We start from the raw sequence: 14,281 nt of genomic DNA on the forward strand, positions 1-14,281 counted from the left end.
GATGCATCTACCGTTAAAGATAATTTTGAAATGAATTTTGAAATTTAAATTGATTTAACAAAACCGTAGATGCAAACTTATCTTTAATGCATTCAAAAGCTTTACTTGACTTGTCATCCCATACCAGAATTTTGTTCCCCTCCTTCATTGTTTTGTTTAATAGGACATAAATCACCCCCGTAAACTAAGCTAATTTCGAAATATATCTGTGATAATAATTCACCATGCCTATAAATTTTTGTATTTGCTTTATTGACTTAGGCCGTTCAAAATTTGGGATAGCTTCTACTTTGCTTTCAGAAGGACATATTACTGACTCAGATATACAATGTCCTAAGAACTCTATATTTGATACGCCAAGAATGCATTTGTTTGGTTTGACATTCAAACCATACTCCGACAAACGCTCAAAAAGTATGCGAAGATCTTTTAAATGTTGTGTTTCATTTTCACTTACAATTAGCAGATCATCAATATAGGTGAAAACAAAATCTAAATCACCAACTACCTCATTTATAAATCTTTGGAACGTTTGCACTGAGTTCCTCAAAACAAAAGGCATGCTTGTAAACTCAAACATGCCAAAAGGAGTAGTGATCGCAGTTTTATAAACATCTTCCTCAGCCATTGGAATTTGATGATATGCTCTAACTAAATCTAATTTTGAAAATATTTTATATTTCCCCAGATGCATATTGAAATCATGTATATGAGGCAAGCGGTATCGGTCGGGCACCGTCACAGCATTAAGCCTTCTAAAATCACCACACGGACGCCAATCATTCACCTCCTTTTTCGGTACCAAATGAAGTGGTGATGCTACAGAGGAATTTGATGGTCTATAAATTCCTGATTTAACTAAAAATTCGAACTCACGTTTAGCTACTTGAAATTTGACAGTATTTAAGCGCCTTGGTTTAGAAAATGGAAGATTTCCTTCCGTTATTAGTCTATGCACAGTTGTATGTTTAACTGATTTACCATAATCTGGTCCTGCGATTAAAGCTGGAAATTCTTTTAATAAGTTCGTGTACTGATTGTCAACTACAAAAATTTTGGGAAGGGAAATATTACAAAAAGAGATGGCATTAACAGAAAGATTTATTAGCGGATCGACTAAACATTTGTGTTTAATATATATCATAAGACCATACACAAACAGAAACTCAGTTCCTATAATTGGCTTCGAAATATCTGCCACTAAAAACGTAAATGAAAAATCACGCCTCAGACCTAAATTAAGTTGTAAACACTTTTTTCTGTAAGTTTCAACCATTTCGAACCATTTGCAGCTGTTGGAACTATATCAGCAGATCTTTTCGTACTTGAAAATTTTGATACCGGTAGCACTGAAATTTCCGCACCACTATCGATTAAAAATTTCAGTTTGTTGTTTTTATCAAAAATGAATAAACGACGTGTAAAAATATTCAAATTTCCATTGTTCGTCGCAGCAACAATGGACAACTCTAGTTTGTTGAACTCTTTTTACTTGCAAAAACATGGTTACTCACATTTTTTAGCATTATTACCAAATCTTTAATGGTACTTACACAACCAATTTGGATTTTCACGTAACTTTGAACGATTTCTAAATGGGCTTCTGAAACGATTTCTATTTATCGAACGTGATCTAAAAGAATCCGGGTTAATATTCCATTTAATTTCACTTAGTTCGAAAGAAAGTTTTTCAAAATTTTGACACATAATTTCTGTTGTTCTAACCAAATTCGCAATAACAGTATTTTCATTTCTTGAATTTCGAAAATTACTAACAGAAGTCAATTCAGATTTGTTAAACTGTTCCCATATGTTACCCACTCAGCATTTAGATGATTAAATTTTAAATTTCCCTGCATGTCAATACAATTTGATTACTCTTTCTGACTAAATAATGAGCTATCATTCAGTTGAACAAAAGAAATAATCAAATATGAATACTCTTGATGATCAAAAATCGAAAATCATTTTTCGATCACTTTTTGGAATCATTTTTGAAGTCCTTTGATGACTAAATTTTAATATTTCATAAAAATCAACAAGAAGAATAATCAATTATACTTACCTTTCGATGAAGAAAAACTGAATATAGTTTTTCAATCACATTTTGGAATCATATTTGAATTAAATGTGTTTACTTTAGGTGATCAAAAATTTATAATCCTTTTTCATTCAGCTTCATGAATCTTTTATGAATATATTTGTTGACTGAATAAAGAATTTTATACTTGTTGAAATTTTACTTTTCATCAAAAATCTTATTTTTTCACATACACATATTTTTTCAATCATGAAGCTAAGAAAAAATATATAAAAACTTTATTATTTATGCAAAAGATATTCTTCAAGACAAAAATAATGTAATGCTGCTCGTGAACGAAGATTTCCCCAACCATTTCTCCCCTTCAGGAAATACATAATGATTGGACAATACAAAAGTTGTGAGCTATTTGAACCCCAGGTAAGTGAAACTATCTTGACATACCTGGATACGGCTTCAACATACCGTATCGTATCCGTATTTTAAGATGCAGACGATAATGCTGATGTTGGATGTTGTAGTCGCAGGTGTATATCGGTCAAGTTTGTTTGCGAGTTAGCTGTGGTTCGAATAGCTCACTTTCGCATGCTTTCTTCCCCTGATGAAATAAGATTATTATGTAGTATCCTATTTTGAATGAGATATGAAGAATAAATGCATTATAATGGCATTCAAAAATGATTCAAAAATCTCAACCATACCGATTGAAATATATTCACGAATATGATCAGAAAATGACTGTGAAAAGCAGTCAAATATTACTCTAAAACTATTAAAGCTCAATTATATAATGATATCAAATACGAATAAAAAGCGTTTCGAAATAGGAATCATAAATGATTATTCAAGAATAATCACATTTATGGTACATTTTTCTCCCGACGATACGCTAATTTTCGAACAGAAAATGCTTTTAAATTTGAACGTTTTTAATCATCTTGAGGTATGATATTTAAATATTTTTTGATCAATATTTTCAAAAAATGCTGGCTGGGTCTGCTAGTTTGGTTGGTTCATTTATATCAGTTATACTTGAACTTGCCAAAACAACACTAATATTTTTTGGCAATTTTCTTAACCAAATTTTTTTGACAATATCCGAACTAAAATTGGAACCAGAAAGTAGAAGCATTGATCTATAAAATTCTGAAGGCTTACGATCACCAATTTGGGTATCTGATTATATCCTATCCAATTTTGAATTTTCACTTAACGAATTTCTCTCAATTAAAATTATTTTCAAAGCCGTAAATTTGTTAGTCTCTAGTGGATTTTGTATAAAATCCAAAATAGTCACGATTACATCCTGCGGAAGTGCAGTAATAGTATGTTCATATTTAGTTGTTTCCTGAGTAATATTTTTTGTACTAAACTGCATTTCCGCATGAATAAACCACGCTTCAGGGCAACTTGTCCAAAATTGTGGTAATTTGACAGAAGTAGCACAAATCTCATTACCATTCCGATTGGTATATGGATTAATTAGCTCTTTAGCATTATTTTGCAAATCAATTAGTAAATCATTAGTGTTATGTGTGCGTGTAGAGAATTGTATGTCATGTTGTGGCGGACGAAACATTTTGAAAAAGGAAGTTTACAACTCAAACAGTTAACTCTTTAAATTGAGATTTGAATTTAAACAGATTTAAAATTATATATAAGCTAATTTAATCAAATATATATATACTATTCATGTATTATAATAACATACATATATAAGTTATAACAGCAGTATCCAGCGGTTGACCCATTTACTCACGTTGCTGAGCATGTGACCGCGCTATGTTGCGTGTTGAAGTTTCGCTGACGCAGCACACGCGCAGAATAAGCGGAAGTTAATTGGGACAACGATTGGTGTAGTTGCAGAAATTGTGATTGAACAGCAAATCTAGTTTTAGTTAAGTAAACTATTTTTTATACAATAATTGGTTAGCATAGCATAATTACTTTAACACAAGAACTTAGCTGCTAGGTAAATTACTTTGTTCGAGTTAGTTCAATTTGGATCGTGCAAGAGCACAGAATAAATTTTATAACGTTTAAATATTTATCGTGTTTATTTTAATTCGGTGAACGGGCAGTTCACCGCAACTTTAATTTTTTATCGCCTCGCCTGCTGTGAGGTTTAACTGGCGCCCGAGCAGTTCTCGGTGCAAAGTGGATAAAATTTGATAAAAACGACCAATTAATAAAAGTATTTAAATCGAACAGAAAAAAGTAAAAGTGGAAGTGAAACAAAATAACACGTACTAAAGAAAAAAGTATATAAAACAGACACAAAAATAAAGTAAAGTGAAACAAAATAATAAGTACTAAGGAAAACATAAACTAATAAATCGCGCACGCAGGAAAAAGAGAGTGAGAGCGAAATCATAAAAAACAAGTACCAGAGTGTCAAGAACCAAAACACCAACAGCGGCCGAATGAAATTTTGCTATTTGTGAGTAGATAGCGCAACTGTTAATACCTTTTTTCTTTTCTGTATATTCCTAGAAACATGAACACTGAGGAAATGAAAAAATCCCTTTTGGAAATGAATGGCGCAGTAAACGCCATTCTCTCGCAACTAAACCGATTCGAGGAACGCCTAAAAAGTGTCGAAACAAAGAGCAATGTAGAGTCCATACAGGGACTCAGTCAAAATTTGGTAAGACTAGAAGAACAGCTAGAGGATGTGCGCAGGCAATCGGCGGAAACCGACCCACAACCGGTAGAAGAGCCACTCGTAAGCCCTCGAACTGAGGGCGAACTGAACGAAATTTCAAAACTCCCAGATTCTGTAAAGGAACTCCAAATATTTGACGGATCACGAGAACACTATTCCTCTTGGATCCACAGCGCAGAACAAATCGTTAGGGATTATCAGGTTGTTCGGCACAAGCCGATCTATAGGGCCATATTAAGGCATATTAGGTATAAGATTAGGGGGGCAGCAGACGCTGCACTAGTATCCCACAATATCCTGGATGCTGATTGGAAAAGCATTAGGGAAATCCTTTCCCTGCACTATGCCGATGCCAGGGATATTGAACCGCTCGATCAGCAACTAACCCACATGACTCAGGGACGCCAAGAAGTCTCCGAATTTTACGCTCAAATTAACAAGCAATTATCCCTAATGATAAATACTATCAATACGGAAAAATACGAGCATAAGGAAACAGTTAAGGCTTTGGCGGAGACGCACCGAAGAAGGGCACTCGACGTCTTTATAAGAGGTCTAAATGGGGACTTGCCGACGCTGCTCCTCATACAGAAACCAAACTCCTTACCAGAGGCATACTCATCATGCCTCGCATTTATGAACGTGGATAGCAGAAACGCCATTTATAGAGCCCCACAAACATTCAACAGAAATAACAGAATGTTCACTGATGTATATCAGTCGCGCCATTGGCAGCAAGGCAACAGGGATTACCCACCTCAGTACCAATCTATATATAGGTACACAGCCCCAACAAACAAAAGTCTTATAAATAGAGTCCCAAGCCAGTTAGGACCAAACCCATACCACCCAGGGTCAGGGCAATCTCGCGTTAGTAATCAATATTCGAAGAGCTGACGGGGAACACGAAAAGAATCAGACCCTCCCGATCTATTGACTGGATAGGCTCTGCGTGGAAATGGCTAGCGGGATCACCCGATGCCACTGATTGGGACAATATCCTCCACAGCCAGGGTGAAATCATAGAAAACAATAATCACCAATACAAGGTAAACAAAGATCTATTCACGGCAACTTTAGAAATTTCCAAAAAAATTAATGAAATTGTAAGCCGCACCAATTCGGTAATGAAGGAAGCTGAGGCAGAACAATTCGAGCAGAGCGCCCTTCATAATATCGTGCTCGTCCGAGAAGAGGTCAATGAAGTAGTACGGGCATGTCAGCATGTAACGAATTTCTCTCAATTAAATTTTTTTCAAAGCCGTAAATTTGTTAGTCTCTAGTGGATTTTGTATAAAATCCAAAATAGTCACGATTACATCCTGCGGAAGTGCAGTAATAGTATGTTCATATTTAGTTGTTTCCTGAGTAATATTTTTTGTACTAAACTGCATTTCCGCATGAATAAACCACGCTTCAGGGCAACTTGTCCAAAATTGTGGTAATTTGACAGAAGTAGCACAAATCTCATTACCATTCCGATTGGTATATGGATTAATTAGCTCTTTAGCATTATTTTGCAAATCAATTAGTAAATCATTAGTGTTATGTGTGCGTGTAGAGAATTGTATGTCATGTTGTGGCGGACGAAACATTTTGAAAAAGGAAGTTTACAACTCAAACAGTTAACTCTTTAAATTGAGATTTGAATTTAAACAGATTTAAAATTATATATAAGCTAATTTAATCAAATATATATATACTATTCATGTATTATAATAACATACATATATAAGTTATAACAGCAGTATCCAGCGGTTGACCCATTTACTCACGTTGCTGAGCATGTGACCGCGCTATGTTGCGTGTTGAAGTTTCGCTGACGCAGCACACGCGCAGAATAAGCGGAAGTTAATTGGGACAACGATTGGTGTAGTTGCAGAAATTGTGATTGAACAGCAAATCTAGTTTTAGTTAAGTAAACTATTTTTTATACAATAATTGGTTAGCATAGCATAATTCCTTTAACACAAGAACTTAGCTGCTAGGTAAATTACTTTGTTCGAGTTAGTTCAATTTGGATCGTGCAAGAGCACAGAATAAATTTTATAACGTTTAAATATTTATCGTGTTTATTTTAATTCGGTGAACGGGCAGTTCACCGCAACTTTAATTTTTTATCGCCTCGCCTGCTGTGAGGCTTAACTTATATATTAATACAAAAACTCACCAAACTAAAAATATATTTGAGTTAAATTCTATAAATTTCCATGAAATCAGTTTCTTCTAAATTTCTTGTTTCTACAGCATTTATCAGTTTCCTATTTCCTTAAAATTGAATTCCGACCCCCTCTGATAATAACTAAACCCTGTCACCTTTCTCAACCAAGTGTTAGCTCACTAAAAAAAAAAAAAATATAAGGCGTGATAACCTCCGAAGAGATTTAAGGCCGAGCTTCTCTTCCAATTTGCGTCGTGCTCCACCTGATTTTCCCTACAAATTGGCCGGACGGGACCTACATGTTTTATGCCGACTCCGAACGGCATCTGCAAGGCAGAAGACTTTTCACTGAGAGCTTTTCATGGCAGAAATACACCCGGAGCGCTTGCCAAACACTGCCGAGGGGCGACCCCGCTTAGAAAAATTTTCTTCTAATTGAAAAAACTTATTTCTAAAATTTTGATGTTGCTTTGCCCGGGGTGCGAACCCAGGGCATACGGTGTGGCAGGCGGAGCACGCTACCATCACACCACGGTGGCCGCCGACTTAGCTCACTAAGCTTCTTCTTAAATAATGTTGGCTCGTATTTTATAGTATAATTAAGTGCTTTATCAATTTTGCTCCGACACACGCCCACTTGTTCGAAGTTTTTAATTGTTCGTTTGTCCTTAGATTGTTGAAGATTACTTCTTGCAAAATTAGCACCACTTTCTGTTCCGTGTTTAAATTTGATTTAATGATAGAAAACGAATTGACGACGTCAACAAAACAGCACAATTGAAACCATAACGTAATATATATAGTTCATCACAAATTTCTGTTTGCACTAACGTTATGCTCTGATGTTAGTGGCAGCAATTTTTATTATAATTTTTTTGTTAAATTAGACATTCACAGCTTTGAACCATTGAATTAGTTTTCTTTGATGATTTTTATCTTTGTATTTTTGGGTTCGCTCTGCTATCAATGGCGCTAATGGCACCAATAACGAAGCTGTGAAATAGACCGAACTCTTAACACCCTTTTCTTGCCGTTAATAGATATTTGTTCACATTTTTCTTTCCCATTAGCACAACTTTTCATCTGTTCTACATGCATTTTAAATGCATTTTCGTTAAGAAAATTAACTAAATTTCACGAAATATGTATATGAAAAAGAATGTTTTGTGTCACTCGTTACACTTTTTAATTGATTAATAAACTTTTTAAGACATTGCGGGCAGCGCCTTTTATCATTTCTTGAAATAGTTTTCTTTTTTTCATTCAGGCAGGATCGCCATGATGTAGTCTCAGATAGTTTTAAAAATGTTAGTTTATTAATATATAAAATATCTTTGACTACATTTATTAAAAATTGAAAACCGAATCCATTAACCAAACATTTTCTTTTTAAAATAAATGAACAAAAACGTTCTTAAATCTAAACAAAATAAAAATACAAAGTAATATTTAAACAATTAAATATATTTAAAATAATCCCTACACCTGGGATTCCAGTTGAGATGCCATTGTCGATGTTTGTGCAAATATTGCAGCCAATATCATGTTCAAGTCTGATGAAAGACATACTCTTCAACATTAATTCCTTCCAATTCCATAGCTTCCCTTAGTCGTGTTTATAGTCCGGATTTATTGCCGGTAGTATTCAATCCACGGCCTTCCGACTCCTTTTTGAGTTGCTGAATTTTCAATTCACTCAACTTAACATGGCCAATGTCCTCTAGAATTTATTCAACAATTCCTCTTTTGACACCAATTGTAACGAATTCTGTGGAATTCTGATATTTCGGACCTTCTTCTAAAGTTCGTATCGCTGAACTAGCGAATAAATAACTCCAATATTCAGTATTGCAATATGGTTATTTAGTTTACTTTGGGGTAGTACAATTATACTTCTATATCACGTACTTCACAACTGCGTGTTTTAATCAAAACTGATTAGTCATTCCTCGGCTTTCGCTGCTTTTATACTCCCTGTTGCCTCGTTCACAAATTTCTACTAAGGTGTAAATGTTTCGCCTTCTAGAACAGTTGTATATCCTGCTTGGTAATTGAGCTATATGCGTGTGTATGTGTGAGTAACAACTTCTGCTGGTGACTACATGTGCGTATGAGATATCTCTTCACTTCGAGCTGCTAGTTGTGAATATTTACTAACAGCGTAGTGATGCTAATATTCGTCGCAATATGTTGCAAATGATATTGCTTTTACCTAGCGTCGATTATAGCAAAAAATCGATTGAATACCAACCCTTATAATTATAATAGACGACGGCAATTAATAAAGTAAGTGAAGCGTGTATATTTTGTATGCTTTAAAACTTACCAATCGCACCAATGCATTGGGGAAATCCCATTTCGTTAAATCCAGCCACACAATCGATCACAGTTTCCCTACTGAGGAGAAAGTAGTTGAGACACAGAGGTTGTAAAGCATTCCATATTTCTTTGAAAAACTACGGAACAATAGTAGCCACAATTTTTTGAAAAACTTCAAAATAATGATACCCACTGTCGAATCTTTTACTTCGCTACGGTATTCGGCTGAGGATCCCAAGATATAGTGCCCAATGGCTAGGAGCAGAGACTTATGGCTTTGTAAAAATTTGTGTCTGTCCTTTGCATACGGGAAATTTGTCTTGAAAAATTCCTCTGCATTAAATTGGCCATCAATCTCCCAAAATTAAGCAATCCGATTCTATAAACTCGAAGGTTTATTTATTTAAGACAACTTTTATTTCAATTGCATTTTAGGATTTGGCAAACTTGGTAGTTGTAAAATTATTAGCATCACCTATTGTCGACACAAACAAAACCAATGATTTTGGCACAAGCCTGCCCAATTTTATGTATTTCTCAATCATTTTGACATATATTTTCACAACAAACAAAATAACTCCAATTTATTTGATAATTTGGAAAAAATTTAGACAATGTGACATCAGGACGGACAATGCGACAGCTGTTTCGATTATTTCTTGTAAATCTCTTCAAATCCTTTTCTCCCGGGGTTGGGATTGAACCCGCACTCCTATGAGGGTTGAACTGTTACAAACGCATTCTGCCACGTCATGCCTTAGGTGTTGTAAACTTATCCCAATTGTCTCTTTTTATACTCAGTTGAGCAGAGCTCACAGAGTATATTAAGTATGATTGGATAACGGTTGGTTGTACATATATAAAGGAATCGAGATAGATATAGACTTCCATATATCAAAATAATCAGGATCGAAAAAAAATTTGATTGAGCCATGTCCGTCCGTCCGTCCGTCCGTTAACACGATAACTTGAGTAAATTTTGAGGTAACTTCATGAAATTTGGTACGTAGGTTCCTGAGCACTCATCTCAGATCGCTATTTAAAATGAACGATATCGGACTATAACCAAGCCCACTTTTTCGATATCGAAAATTTCGTAAAACCTAAAAAGTGCGATAATTCATTACCAAAGACAGATAAAGCGACGAAACTTGGTAGATGAGTTGAATTTATGACGCAGAATAGAAAATTAGTAAAATTTTGGACTATGGGCGTGGCACCGCCCACTTTTAAAAGAAGGTAATTTATAATTTTTGCAAGCTGTAATTTGTCAGTCGTTGAAGATATCATGATGAAATTTGGCAGGGACGTTACTCCTATTACTATATGTACGCCTAATAAAAATTAGCAAAATCGGAGAAGGACCACGCCCACTTTTAAAAAAAATTTTTTTTAAAGTAAAATTTTAACAAAAAATTTAATATCTTTACAGTATATAAGTAAATTATGTCAACATTCAACTCCAGTAATGACATGGTGCAACAAAATACAAAAATAAAATAAAATTTCAAAATGGGCGTGGCTCCGACCTTTTTCATTTAATTTGTCTAGGATACTTTTAACGCCATAAGTCGAACAAAAATTAACCAATCCTTTTGAAATTTGGTAGGGGCATAGATTTTATGATGTTAACTGTTTTCTGTGAAAACGGGCGAAATCGGTTGATGCCACGCCCAGTTTTTATACACAGTCGTCCGTCTGTCCTTCCGCATGGCCGTTAACATGATAACTTAAGTAAATTTTGAGGTAACTTGATGAAATTTGGTATGTAGGTTCCTGAGCACTCATCTCAGACCACTATTTAAAATGAACAATATCGTACCAAAACCACGCCCACTTTTTCGATATCGAAAATTTCGTAAAACCGAAAAAGTGCGATAATTCATTACCAAAGACAGATAAAGCGACGAAACTTGGTAGATGAGTTGAATTTATGACGCAGAATAGAAAATTAGTAAAATTTTGGACAATGGGCGTGGCACCGCCCACTTTTAAAAGAAGGTAATTTATAATTTTTGCAAGCTGTAATTTGTCAGTCGTTGAAGATATCATGATGAAATTTGGCAGGGACGTTACTCCTATTACTATATGTACGCCTAATAAAAATTAGCAAAATCGGAGAAGGACCACGCCCACTTTTAAAAAAATTTGTTTTTAAAGTAAAATTTTAACAAAAAATTTAATATCTTTACAGTATATAAGTAAATTATGTCAACATTCAACTCCAGTAATGACATGGTGCAACAAAATACAAAAATAAAATAAAATTTCAAAATGGGCGTGGCTCCGCCCTTTTTCATTTAATTTGTCTAGGATACTTTTAACGCCATAAGTCGAACAAAAATTAACCAATCCTTTTGAAATTTGGTAGGGGCATAGATTTTATGATGTTAACTGTTTTCTGTGAAAACGGGCGAAATCGGTTGATGCCACGCCCAGTTTTTATACACAGTCGTCCGTCTGTCCTTCCGCATGGCCGTTAACACGATAACTTGAGTAAATTTTGAGGTAACTTGATGAAATTTGGTATGTAGGTTCCTGAGCACTCATCTCAGACCACTATTTAAAATGAACAATATCGGACTAAAACCACGCCCACTTTTTCGATATCGAAAATTTCGTAAAACCGAAAAAGTGCGATAATTCATTACCAAAGACAGATAAAGCGACGAAACTTGGTAGATGAGTTGAATTTATGACGCAGAATAGAAAATTAGTAAAATTTTGGACAATGGGCGTGGCACCGCCCACTTTTAAAAGAAGGTAATTTATAATTTTTGCAAGCTGTAATTTGTCAGTCGTTGAAGATATCATGATGAAATTTGGCAGGGACGTTACTCCTATTACTATATGTACGCCTAATAAAAATTAGCAAAATCGGAGAAGGACCACGCCCACTTTTAAAAAAAATTTTTTTTAAAGTAAAATTTTAACAAAAAATTTAATATCTTTACAGTATATAAGTAAATTATGTCAACATTCAACTCCCGTAATGACATGGTGCAACAAAATACAAAAATAAAATAAAATTTCAAAATGGGCGTGGCTCCGCCCTTTTTCATTTAATTTGTCTAGGATACTTTTAACGCCATAAGTCGAACAAAAATTAACCAATCCTTTTGAAATTTGGTAGGGGCATAGATTTTATGATGTTAACTGTTTTCTGTGAAAACGGGCGAAATCGGTTTATGCCACGCCCAGTTTTTATACACAGTCGTTCGTCTGTCCTTCCGCATGGCCGTTAACACGATAACTTGAGCAAAAATCGACACATCTTTAATGAACTTAGTTCACGTACTTACTTGAACTCACTTTATTTTGGTATGAAAAATGAACGAAATCCGACAATGACCACGCCCACTTTTTCGATATCGAAAATTACGAAAAATGAAAAAAATGCCATAATTCTATACCAAATACGAAAAAAGGGATGAAACATGGTGAGGTAATTGGATTGGTTTATTGACACGAAATATAACTTTAGAAAAAACTTTATAAAATGGTTGTGACACCTACCATATTAAGTAGAAGAAAATGAAAAAGTTCCGCAGGGCGAAATAAAAAACCCTTAAAATCTTGGCAGGTATTACATATAGAAATAAATTAGCGGTATCCAACAGATGATGTTCTGTGTCACCCTGGTCCACATTTTGGTCGCGATCTGGAAAACGCCTTCACATATACAACTACCACCACTCCCTTTTAAAACTCTCATTAATACCTTTAATTTGATACCCATATCGTACAAACACATTCTAGAGTCACCCTGGTCCACCTTTATGGCGATATTTCGAAACGGCGTCCACCTATAGAACTAAGGCCCACTCCCTTTTAAAATACTCATTAACACCTTTCTTTTGATACCCATATTGTACAAACAAATTCTAGGGTCACCCCTGGTCCACCTTTATGGCGATATCTCGAAACGGCGTCCACCTATGGAACTAAGGATTACTCCCTTTTAAAATACTCATTAACACCTTTCTTTTGATACCCATATTGTACAAACAAATTCTAGGGTCACCCCTGGTCCACCTTTATGGCGGTATCTCGAAACGGCGTCCACCTATGGAACTAAGGATTACTCCCTTTTAAAATACACATTAACACCTTTCATTTGATACACATATCGTACAAACGCATTCTAGATTCAACCCTGATCCACCTTTATGGCTATATCCCTAAATGGCGTCCACCTACAGAACTATGGCCCACTCCCTCATAAAATACTCTTTAACACCTTTCATTTGATACCCATATCGTACAAACGCATTCTAGAGTCACCCCTGGTCCACCTTTATGGCGATATCTCGAAAAGGCGACCACCTATACAACAACCACCACTCCCTTTTAAAACCCTCATTAACACCTTTCTTTTGATACCCATATTGTACAAACAAATTCTAGGGTCACCCCTGGTCCACCTTTATGGCGATATCTCGAAACGGCGTCCACCTATGGAACTAAGGATTACTCCCTTTTAAAATACTCATTAACACCTTTCTTTTGATACCCATATTGTACAAACAAATTCTAGGGTGACCCCTGGTCCACCTTTATGGCGATATCTCGAAACTGCGTCCACCTATGGAACTAAGGATAACTCCCTTTTAAAATACTCATTAACACCTTTCATTTGATACCCATATCGTACAAACGCATTCTAGAGTCACCCCTGGTCCACCTTTATGGCGATATCTCGAAAAGGCGACCACCTATACAACTACCACCTCTCCCTTTTAAAACCCTCATTAATACCTTTAATTTGATACCCATATCGAACAAACAAATTCTAGGGTCACACCTGGTCCACCTTTATGGCGATATCTCGAAACGGTGTCCACCTCTGGAACTAAGCATCACTCCCTTTTAAAATACTCATTAACACCTTTCTTTTGATACCCATATTGTACAAACAAATTCTAGGGTCACCCCTGGTCCACCTTTATGGCGATTTCTCGAAACGGCGTCCACCTATGGAACTAAGGATTACTCCCTTTTAAAATACTCATTAACATCTTTCGTTTGATACCCATATTGTACAAACGCATTCTAGGGTCACACCTGGTCCACCTTTATGGCGATATCTCGAAAC

The 14,281-nt window shown here is 35.4% G+C and overlaps 1 protein-coding gene across 7 annotated transcripts in view; it reads right to left on the minus strand.

Moving 5' to 3' along the window:
• Prps (phosphoribosyl pyrophosphate synthetase) overlaps positions 1–14,281 on the minus strand; it is a 614,635-nt gene that overhangs the window by 55,470 nt on the left and 544,884 nt on the right. The gene's annotated exons all lie outside the window — the stretch shown is intronic.

The sequence above is a fragment of the Eurosta solidaginis genome, chromosome 5, assembly GCF_040869045.1.
Source record: "Eurosta solidaginis isolate ZX-2024a chromosome 5, ASM4086904v1, whole genome shotgun sequence".
In the NCBI taxonomy this organism is placed as follows: Eukaryota; Metazoa; Arthropoda; class Insecta; order Diptera; family Tephritidae; genus Eurosta; species Eurosta solidaginis.